A 12,582-nucleotide genomic window follows, 5' to 3' on the forward strand; every position below is an offset into this window, starting at 1 on the left:
AATATACAAGACTGGGCCGAATTGCAGATCTGAAAATTCTAAAATTGTAATTCTTGATAAATTGAGCTGCTGTCGGGCTATCTATCAAGCTTCACATTAAGCCTCGATAGCAGACATTTGTCGAGCTATCTGTTGAGACTTAATGAAAAGCTTTTCTTTACTTGTTTCTTGGACCAATCTTCATGTCTTTAATACTTGACTTGAACAATATGTTTCTTGAAGTACAATACCCATATTAGATTTACCCAATTACAAGTAAATGACATTTTGTCAAAGGATTAGTCAATTACAACAAAATATGACCCTAATAAAGGGGAACACACTAGGAAAGGGAGAGCAATACAAAGGGAAAGTTCTGGTATTTTATGGTTGAGCTGTCAAGGCAGCATTTGAGGTTTACCATAATAGGACTTCAGTCATCCCCACCAACAAATAAATTAGGAGCCCAATCCCTATCAAGCGAACAATGTTGGGTTTGGGTACCACAAATCTAATAAAAAATTATTAAGTGATGTAGCATTACTTAAAGTCCGTGTGTAAATTAAACCTCTCTCTTTCTCTTAAAACAATAATGACATCAACCTTAATTGTGGGAAGCTCTAAGGGTATTTTAGTAATTTGAGAAAAATAATGGATTTGGCCTTAATTAAAATTGACCCTTCCTCCTATTCAATGGCAAAACCCTTTGGATCATTCCAGTTTCTCGAATTGTCCTCGAAGGATTCAGCCTTACATACTTAGAGTAATAACACAATTTTAATGGTGTTAATCTATTAATCATTTCTTGTGAAAGAGATTGGTCTGTGTTTTACTATATTATGAGTTATCAAAATTCAAAATTTTTCAATCCAATGTATGATTTTCTTTCATTTGAAAATAAAAAGAATTTTCTTAAAATCATCTTGAAGACATATGATTTGGTAATACACACTTTGCACTTACTGTTTTATTTTCACATGCTCAAGGAAAACAACAACTTGTGCATGATTAATGATTTTAAATCCTCTTCATTGGAAAATGCTTCCCTACTTTCGAGAGGAAAATATTTATCTTTGAAATTTTCATTGGAAAAATCTTAACCTCTTTCACAATGAATAAAATTTTTTCTAAACTTCTCATTAGAAAAATTTACATCTCTTTCAAAATGAATTTGTAGTCCCCATTTTTAAGATTCCATTTATAAGTAAACAAATTCATTTTGAAATTACCATTTTGAAATAAATTAGTTTATTTTCAAAGCAAAATAATAATAATAATAATAATAATAATCATTTTGAATATCTCATTTTGGAAAATTTGATTTGTTTTTTCAAAGTGAAGAACAGTCAAGCCTGAGCCTTAGCAAGCCTAGTACCAGTGACGAGCCCAAAGACAAAGATAAGCCCAGAAATGATCAAACGCACCTTATCACTTAAAGTTACTCTGTCTACAGTCACACCAAAATGCATCGTTTTATGTTTCAGTTATTAGCTTTAATTCTCACGTGTATCAGGTGGTTAGTTTTGTTAAGTTTGTTATAACAGACTCCACCTTTCTCGCTAAGCTCTCTCCCTCTCTCTGTGATTATATAAACAGAGTTAGACTTAATGAAGTATTAGCTAGCCATTTTATGCAATACAAAACTCTCTCTATTTAGCTTTTCTTTCATGGTATCAGAGTTCTGCTTCCATGGCGTCTGCGAATGCAAATCCTTCTTCAAGCTTATCATCTACTTCTACCACTCCACCTACAATGGCTAACTCTATCACTCATATCAATCCCTCACTTCTTTTACTCTCAAATATGTCATCTATGATGACTGTTAAGCTTGAGTACTCCAATTACATTGTCTGGAAGCATCAGATTGAGGTAATCTTAGAGACTTACTCTATGATTGGTGCGATAAATGATATTGTTATGGCACCAGATCAGTTCTTGAAGGATTCTTCTGGTAATTTCACTATAGAAGTCAATCCAAATTTTCTCATTTGGAGAAATTGCAAGCAAGCTTTGTTTACTTTTCTCAATTCCACACTCTCCACTTTGTTCTTGCTCTTACCATTGACCAGATTCTTGCTCTTACTGTTGGCCAGAAATCTGGTTGAGGTGTTTGGAAAGTTTTGAAGAAACGGTTTGCCTCAATTTCTAGGTCAAGTGTGATGAGCCTGAGGAATGAATTGAATGCTATGAAGAAAGGCACAAACTCAATTGATGTATACTTTCAGAAGATCAAGCAAATCTGTGATAAATTGGCTGCAGTATCAGTCATTCTTGATGATGAAGATCTCCTTCATGTTGCACTTGATGGTTTGCCATCAGAATATGACTCATTCAATTCAGCTATAAGGACTCATAGTGATGTTCTTACAGTTGAAGAGCTCAATACTCTTCTCAATGCTGAGGAGAGAGCTATTAAGAAGAGATCTAGTGTGTTTGATGCAACAACTATGGCTATGGTTGCTAATTACCAACCTCAAGGTTTTGGTAGAGGTAGAGGTAGAAACAATAATTAGAGAAGTCGTGGTAATAGAGGAAGAGGAAGCAGTTCTAGTCCTGGTGGTGGCCATAGTACTAATGGTAATTTCAACAACAATACTTTCTCTTCTCCATACAATCAATCTCAGCCTAGTCCATCACGATCTCTAGGGTCTCAAGGTCAATCTCAGAGACCACAGTGTCAAATCTGTGAAAAGAATGGTCATGTGGCTCTTGATTGTTATCACAGAATGGACTTTGCTTTTCAAGGCAAGCATGCTTCATCCAAACTTGCTACTATGGTGGCTAATTCATCTCAAGTTCACATGGCTAATGGATGGCTCATAGATACAGGTTGTTCAGATCATGTTACACCTGATTTGGCCAACCTCTCCATGTAGCAACAACCTACATTAAGTTTTGAAACTGTGACTGTTGGTAATGGTTAAGAACTCCCTGTCACTCATATTGGTAATGGTGAGTTATGTACATCTTCTCATAACTTTAAGCTTGGTGGTATACTTAGAGTTAGGGGTGAGCAAAACGTTATTAGAGCCAACCCAACCAACAGGCATCGACAACACCATCCCGACACTAGCGCCAACCAAATAAGCTGAGGCCGACGTTCGAAGGGTGAAGCCAATTTCGATGCCAGTGCAGTGTAGTCACCAGAGCTGGAAATCCAAAATTGATCTAAGTCGAACCGAATCGATACCAGTATACCAGTATTCGTTTCTCCCTAAGTTTGGATACGGCGCCGTTTCACAAGTTTTGATTTTAATTTTTTTTTAATAAAACGATGTCGTATGGGTGTTATAAATAAATTAAAAAAAAAAAGGTGCGTTTTATGCTAGGTTTTCAGATTCTCTAGGGGTATAAATTCATTCTCTTGTCTCAAAATCCTTTAACTCTCTCTCTCACTCTTGCCTCTCGCTTGACGCAGTGACGCCTCACCTAAGCTCTTGCCGTCGCTCACCAGTCACGACAAACCAACGGTAAGCCTCTGCAGAATCCTTTAAATCTCTCTTTTGTGTTTTGCCTTCGTGATTTCATTCATTTGTCTTCGTGTTTTTTTTGTCTGCATTTTTTCCTTTTCATTTGTTTAGGAAAGCATGAATGATTAAGTTGGTTTGATTAAGTTTGGGAAAGCATGAATGTCTTCGTGTGTGTGTGTGTGTGTGTGTGTTTTTTTGGTATGATTTTAGACCCCTTAAAATACAAGTTGTTTAACCTAGTCATTTAGCCAAGTGATTACTTAGGTAAATTATTCAAATCTAGGTTATAACAAAACAATCATATCAGTAAAGCAGTGCGGAAATATAAAGAACATACAATATGATTACCTAAGAAAACTAAACCGGTTAAAAATCTGGGGAGGATTTAACCTAGCTATCTTCAAGATAAAACAGATCCACTATGAAAGAATTGAATTTTTACAATAGCGACATAGACCACTAACATCCTATTGCTACTTTAAGTAGAAAACTTACTACCACGACCATGTGATAGCTCCGAATTCACGGACTATTTCTTTCCTTGATCCATAGTAACCACAAGTTCTCCTAGTTGTGTTTTTCTTTAAGCTCTTGAAACAGAAACTAAAGAGATCACCAAGCTCTCGACATTAATCTTGATCTTGATAACCCTAAGTATGTATGAAGGTAAACACCTCTAGATCTCATAAGAGATTCACACACACAGCATATCAACAACCTCTAAAACATGGCTAGGGTTTTTCTTTTTATACTTGAAGCAAAACATAAAACCCTACACGTCATATAGGCTTGGACTGAGTTGGAAAAATTTGCAGAAAAACAATCTGCACAAGCTTTGATTAATCGAGTCTAATTTTCGATTGATCGAGCCTTGTAAAAATTGAATAGTAATTTCTTGCAATTACTTAATTCCAACTTTACACATAACCACACTTTGAGCAGCATAAAACTAGACTAAATGTTTTGATCATGATTTGCCAACATTACACATTGAAGTTTTAACACATTTAGATCCTAAAGTCTTAGAACCTAACATTTTTTTTATGAATTTGGTTTGATTAAGTTAAGGTTGTGATTTTTATATAAGACTTTAATAGTGGAAACTGGAAAGAATATTATATTATATAGTCTAATACTTAGCTGGTTAGCCCCCCAAAAAAATAATAAAATAAAAAATAAAAAATGCTATACTCTAATATGTCTTACTATCTTTAATAAATTAATATGTCTTAGGGTGCAAGTGTGTCTTATAAGCGATGTGGGAGTTATAGAATGTACCTCGAAGGTGATAGTCCCCATCAAGCAGTTATGATTGTGTGTGAGTTAAAGTGATTTTCTCATATCTCAAATCGTCATAACATGTAGACACTTATGCAATCTTGCGAGGTTTTTCACACACAACACACAATATTCTTTGTTACTTTTGATACATGTACAGGTACAACGTGATTTGGCCATCACAAAGAATACACGTGTTAATGTATACTCACTAAATTATCTTGACTTGTTTTTGAAATATAAAATTAGTTAGACTTGTTAAGTATGTGTGTGTGTGTGTGTGTTTGGATCTAACAAGTTTTAGAATTAACAAGTTTTAAACCCAAGTTTTTAATTAGATTTATTATGAATAAATCTTATTAAAACAAACAAACATCAATATCATGCACAATGAAAAATTAAATAAGACAAGATATAATGACTTAGGAAAACCAATAAAACAAACTAGTTTTACGGTAAAAAACCTGGAGGGAAACCTTCTAGAAAAGCAATTCACTATAGTAAAGAGAAGTTTTAGATTTAGTGCAAAACCTTTGTCCCTGGATTCTACAATCCCCGTAGATGAACTTACAGCAGAAACGTTTTACTATTTCAGAACCTCTGAACTTTTCAATATATGAACGCCACCCTTTTTGCATAGATCCCAGTACGTGACTAACCAAAGATACACAGCTCCTAGTACGTGACTAACATACCAACTTGAGAAAGATTGTTGGCTATAAAGTTCTTCACTTCATCATCAATGAAGATCAATAAACACTTGGTTACAAAACCCTAAGGCGTAAAGACGCAGTAGCTTCTTTCAGAGACAATAAGGCATTCGGTCACTTTTTGCATGTGTTCCCCTTGTATTCTCATGTGTGACAGCTTTTAAAATAAGCCTTATATATGTCTAGAGTTGTGAGAAAGAAACCCTGCACATACATGTTAGCATGGGCCAAAAATCAGATCTGAAAATCTGAATTTTCTAATACTTGGTAGATACAGCTGTTGAGCTATTTGTCGAGACCTCGATAGATACATCTGTTGGGAATCTGTCTAGCTTTAATGAATTGCCCTTCTTCACTTGTTTCTTGGACAGATTTGCATGACTTCAATACTAAACTTGAACTCTTATTCCTTGAAGTACTAAACCCATCCTAGATCTACCAAATTACAAGTAAAGTGCATTTTTTTAAAGGATTAGCCAATACTACATGACATATGTTCTAACAAGTTCTACATATGTCCTAACAGAACACAAGAGGAAGGAGAGAGCAAGGTACTACTGCCTTTGAGAAGACACAAAGAGAGTATGTGCAAGAGTAAAGAAAGAGGAAGCCACACAAGAAAGAAAAAGAAGAGAGAGCAGCCAAGCGGGAGCTGCTTAAAGAAAAGGAAGACAGCTAAGAGAGAGCTGTGTGTGGAGAAGAAAATAAAAATGAGAGAGAAAAGTGTCGCCACCTTTGAAAGAGATAATTAATGTGTGTGTGTGTGAAAGCAAAGAAAAATAATAGAGATTTTCTTTAGCTGTGAGACATACACAAGAATTATTTTAATTGATTTGATAATAGTGAAATTATTCGGAGTTTGTTTTGTGGTTTTTCCTTTCAAAGAGAAAGGGTTTTCCATGTAAATTTTGTGTTATTATGTGTGATTGTTATTTTGGATTACTAATATTTGTGATAATATTATTTGGGACCTAACAAGTGGTATCAGAGTTAAGGTTAGAGTAGAAGCGATGGCCGGAGAAGAAGGCAAGACTTTAGGAATTGAAAAGTTTGATGGAATATATTTTGGATATTGGAGGATGCAGATTGAAGATTATCTCTACGGGAAGAAGTTGCATCGGCCGCTTTTGGGGAAGAAACCTGATACTATGAAGGATGAAGAATGGAACCTTCTTGATAAACAGGTATTGGGAGTTATTTGATTCATTCTATTAAGATCAGTTGCACACAATGCTGTGAAAGAAAAGACCAATAGTGGTATTAGAGCTTGGTTGATTTAATGGATGACTCTTTATGTGAATTAAGATGGAAGCGAAGGGATTGCTTTGATTAAGGTGGAGCTATTCCAAGACGAAAAGAGGACTACTTGATTAAGGTAGGAGCTATCGCAAGAGGAAAGAAGATAGTTGAGGACAACTGGGGAAATTTGAGTCAAGGTGGAGATTGTTGGGAAATTGTCTCAAATTCTAATGTGACTTGGAAAGTCAATTAGGTTTCCAAGTTGAAGAAGGGAAAATTAATTTAGGTTTCCTTGTTGTAGAAGGAAAGACTAATCTTTGGTGTGGAAGAAAGTCTATTCCTTGTTAAAGCGGTAATGTATTTCTAGTCTAAGAGGGAATAACAAAAGAGTCTTATAAATAAACTATGCTATAAAGAATATGATATCTTTGGCCCAAGGGTCCTCCCTATGGGGAGAGGGAAAATAGAGTTTGAAACCAAGAGAGAGAAAATGGATTTTTGCTTGGGAGGAACATAGGAGGAAGTAGATAGCAAGGTACTGCCACCTTTGAAAAGACACAAAGAGAGTATGTGCAAGAGCAAAGAAAGATAAAGCCGTACAAGAAAGAAAAAGAAGAGATAGCAGCCAAAAAGGAGCAGCTTAGAGAGAAAAAGAAGACAGCCAAAAGAGAGTTGTACATGGAGAAGAAAATAAAAATGAAAGAGCAAGGTGTTGTCGCATTTGAAATAGATAATTAGTGTGTGTGAGAGAGCAAATAAAAGTAAGAGAGATTTTTCTTTAGCCGAGAGACATACATAAGAATTATTGTAATTGATTTGATCATAGTGAAATTATTTGGAGTTTGTCTTGTGGTTTTTCCCTTCAAAGAGAAAGGGTTTTCCACGTGAATTTTGTGTTCTTGTGTGTAATTGTTATTTTGGATTGCTTATATTTGTAATAATATTATTTGGGACCCAACGAGTGTTTCAACTTGCATTCGCGCCCATCAAATGAATATCAAGAAAGACAAAGTAGTTTTCAGGTAGAATGAAGAGAAGCTGTCGAAAGTGCTTGACATCTATGAAAAGAGGCTCGAGGAGGCTCGGTTCTTGGCTAGTGATGAATTTTATTTGGCTAATCTTTCACATTTGCCCAACACTCAGTACTTGGTCAGTGACAGTAATAAGGGAAATTCATTCACTTCGAGAGAAAATGTGGGGAGATGGTGGGACGAGATATCGAGTAGAGACTCGTGGAAGAAGGTGGTTGATTTGCAGAAGGGTGGTTAGAAAATTTGGTTGGCATTTCTTAAATAAATTGCTTCAATTTGGAGAATTCATTTTCTCCCCCTTCTTTCCTTAGTTTTTTTGCTGAGTCCAAAGAGATCAATGGCATTTTTATCTCCATATGTGTAATATTTCAATTCTAGCCTTTGCAATAAAGTTGTTAAAATCAGGATCTTATAATCGGTAAAAGGGTTTTTAATTTGGGTAGGATTAAAAAATTAACATTATACTTTAAAAATGAAAATTTACCAATAATAATGATGTATTTTCTAATTATATATATTTTTATCGTTATTCAACATTGTTTCCTTCAATTAATGCAATAATGGATGTAGAAACACAAACATAATATAATAGAGTGGAAATCATAACATGTTGTTTCTTGTTCTTTAGAAAATGAGTTTTTAATCACTACATAATAAATAGAACACCAAATAAGCCACAAGGCACAATGGTGATAAATCTTGCTTAACTGGAACAACTTTGTGGTACTATATCTTATGTAATATAACGTGAGCGCCAAATTGAGGTTGAACAGTTGTGATTGAGCAAGGAGCATGAGCATAGGATGAGGACGTCTCAAATGAGAAGTTTTGCAACATGAGTGACAAAGCCATCTTAGTCTCTACTAGAGCAAAGTTTTGACCAACACATATCCTTGGACCCCCACCAAATGGGAAAAATGATACTTGGCCCTTTGTTGCCTTTGAAATGCTTTCTGAAAATCTCTCCTGGTTAAACTGCTTTGCATTCTCACCCCACAGTTCATAATCATGGTGGACTAGGATTGCAGGTAGAGCAATCTCCACTCCAACTGGTATAATCAAATTTCCCAGCTTGGTTTCCTTGTGAACTATTTGAACTAGCGAAGCTGCTAGTGGGTACAACCTCAGAGCCTCATTCAATATCATGGTTACCTACGCCATGGATAACCAATTATTACCAAAGTGCATTTCTTAAAAAATTTAGTAAAATAAAGTAAGTTCATTAAATTTTTCTCTTGAAGAGTATTCGATTTTGAAGCTCATTTATGATTGATAAAATTTGAAACAAAATTTATTACTCGATCTACAAACCTAATCAAATTTGAGGTTTGAACTCAAATTAGTGGTCTATAGTCTATACTACCAAGTGCCAACTCTAACAAAAAAATGAGTATGCTGACTATCATGAGCTCAATAGAAAATGGCTTTTACTCGATCAATTAACAAATATTGACATGAATATTCATGGATGTGAATATTTCATCTTCGAAAGACATGCATGCATGCATAAATATTAGCTATTAGTAAATTGTGAAGGTTGAAGAAATAGAAACGGAAATTGTATTAATTATAATGTGATGATCTCTGTTAATTTTTGTGTTTGATGAGGTGTTCAGGAAAGTAGGTTATAACCAATTTCGTTTCTGAATAAACAATAAAATTTGGAAATTTGTTTTCATTGGAGACATGGTTTTAAAAACCGAATAGGACCAACCGATTCAACTAGGAACCAAAACCAATCCGATCCGGTAAAATCACCCAAAATTGGTCAAAAATCGAGTTAAACTGGGAATTGGGGCCAAAATCAATTTTTTGACCTTACTGATTTTTAAAACAATGATCGGACTTCAGATGCATGAGAATTTTTATTTGGAAGGTGGGCCAAGCAAATGTTGAAATTCGTTGAAATCTTGTTATATTAAAAAATAGCACATTCCTATATAAAAAAAAAAAAAAATTAGCATACATACATATATTTAATAGATACGATAGAATTTCAATCTATATAACGTATAAACTAAATTGTAATTGGTTAATCCTATCTCAATAAAAATCAAATTTGACTTTTTTTTTTTGGGGCAAGGAACCAAACTTGACTAAATTTCAAAGTTGAATGTTTAATCACTACCTTAGTCTAGGAATGTATACAGATTGTGCTACTTTTACAAAGAGTTGTGCTTGCTCTTTTTGGAGTTCAAATATTCTTCTTCCTTCTTTATAGCTACTTCCAAATGATGTTCTTGAAATCACATCGCTTGACATGTTTTCAAGATAAGGCCATACGTCTAACTCACAGATCCATTTTCAGAGATCAACCTCTCCCACTGGCTTATCATATCAATGCAACTTTGATAAAATGCTGGTTACATAAGTTGTAGCAATCGCAATGTAAATTGTTTAAACTATAATAAATAGAAACAAGATTATTGGCATTATATTGTTCAACAAATCTCCATACGTAACTTCCTTTACAAATTTTTTCACAGTTGTTGCAAATGACAAGTTACTAATGATATATAGCCCATATGAAAATCAATAACCATTTTTTTAAGAGAAAAATTACTAACAATTTACCACTTCAATAACAGTAAAAAAATGTTATGTCTATATTATTACTCTATATTGTTTTTGATAGAATCCCAACTACGCTTATAATACACATGTAGTTTGTAATATATGTCAAATTGCCAACAAAGAATTACCCTTTCATTTATATAATGAATTCAAAGTAGTTCAATGCTTTATAACTATTTCTTTTTTCTTTTTTAATTTGATTGCTATAGATGTTTTTAAGTTAAATTTTTTTTATTTATAGAGATATAACTTAAAATTTGTAGCATCTACCCTATGATAATTATTCTTTACTTTTAAAACAAGATACTTTCAATATATATATATATATATATATTTGGGTGTAGTTAGGAGTCAAACTTTTCCCATTTGAGCAGCCTTGAGGATCGGTGGGTCAAATCCTCCCCAGGTTTTTACCGTGTGGTTTCCTGGGTGATCATATCTTGTGTTATTTATTTTCCGCTGCTTTATATCTTAATATGATTGTTTGGATTGTTTTAACCTATAATTGCTTAATTTGACTAAGTAACAACTTGGCTAATTAATCTAGGCTACGCAATCTGTGTGTGTTTAAGGGGTCTAAATTCCCAACACCAACTACCCTTTTAATACACATGCGATTTGTAATATATGCCAAATTGCCAACAAAAAATTACCCTTTCATTTATATAATGAATTCAAAGTAGTTAAATGCTTTATAACTATTTCTTTTTTCTTTTTTTAATTTGATTGCTATAGATGTTTTTAAGTTAATTTTTTTTATAGAGATAGAATTTAGAATTTGTAGCATCTACCCTATGATAATTATTCTTTACTATTAAACCAAGATACTATTAAAAAAAATTTGAGTGTAGGCAGGAGTTAAACTTTTCCCATTTGAGCAAACAAGAATCTAAGTTTAAATTTAATTGACATTATTCATATTTGAAAGTTTGAATGGACATATAGTCTTTGTTTTTTTTTTTTAAGAAGAAAATGGACATATAATATTATTTGCTATACTAGCATTACTGATGTTTGAATGTACTTAGAATCTTATTTGCATGCAATATTTTCAGTCAATCATATTTTAAGCAATAGATCAAAGGTAGTATTTTCTATAATGACTTTGAATTAAATAATCAAAGGTAGTATCTAGCAATAATCATATTCTTTGTGGTGCCTAGTGGATGTAGTTTGAATCCTACTTCTCCCATTAACTACCCATCTCAAAAAATATTGTCACTTTTAATTTATGAGTACTGCCACAATCACAAATTATTTCACAACATTTTTACAAATTTTTTATGTGACAAATTCTTATTGATTCTCATCTAGGTTCATTACTAACGTCATCTTTTCACTTACAAATAATCACTCACCACATCATTAGTTCATAAAAAAATCTATAAAATAGTTTGTGTCTGTGGGATTATTCATAACCAAAATGCAAACAATTCCCTACTGTGATTATTGTACTGTGCCTATAAGTTTCTTGATCACAAATATGTGCTAGACAGACATTTGAAACTTAGCTACGGAGTTTAGTACAAAAGTGTTTTTGTGTTAAACTTGGTGATTTGTACAATATCACTTTACAGATAAATCATGCTGCTCCAAACTAAGGTACAACATTTTTTACTAAAGTGATAACAATAATCTAATTTGGATACAACTATTGATTCCACATGGATTTAAAGAGATAAGAAATGTAATATATAACCTTCAACTTCTCTAAATGGAAAGCAGGGTTGATAATCTTTCTGTGTTTAGCCCATTTCTCACCCTTGTAGCTTATTAATCCCATTGCAAGCAATCTAGTAAGTGGATTTGGTTTGGGCTTCTGAAAGTCACCCATCTTGGTGAAAACATCTTTGATTTGTTCAGGGCTCATAATGTTTACACGGGGTCTTGGGCCGAGCCATGTAAAAGAATTCTTGCCTGCATTTGTTCACAAAGGTTAGAAATAAATCCAATATTAAAAAAAAAAAATATTATGTCTATATTATTTTTACAACAAATCTTAAGTGAGAGTTTCTTATTAACTATTACTAATTGGCAAAAAATAATTTTAGCTGTGTTTAAATTAGAAGTAGTAACACTAGCTTTACCTAAAAATTTTTTGGCTCCACCGCTACCAATTTAGATTCTTGTTTATAGTTTAATCAATTGGTCTAGTTTTTCTGGTTCAGTTTTAAGATTTTGGGCATAAGCTAATTCATAGTTGGAAGCTTTTAAACAGAAGTTACAGGACTTAAAACAACCATACATACTTTATTGCTATGGAAATGAGTGAGATATATGCTCCGTTTGTTTCGATGTAAA

The 12,582-nt window shown here is 33.4% G+C and overlaps 1 pseudogene; it reads right to left on the reverse strand.

Annotated features, from left to right (window-relative positions):
* Positions 1 to 8,301: 8,301 nt before the first annotated feature.
* On the reverse strand, positions 8,302 to 12,208 carry LOC111994374 (cytochrome P450 72A397-like; annotated as a pseudogene).
* Between the last annotated feature and the right edge of the window lie 374 nt (positions 12,209 to 12,582).

The sequence above is a fragment of the Quercus suber genome, unplaced genomic scaffold (assembly GCF_002906115.3).
Source record: "Quercus suber isolate HL8 unplaced genomic scaffold, Cork oak 2.0 scaffold_752, whole genome shotgun sequence".
NCBI lineage: Eukaryota > Viridiplantae > Streptophyta > Magnoliopsida > Fagales > Fagaceae > Quercus > Quercus suber.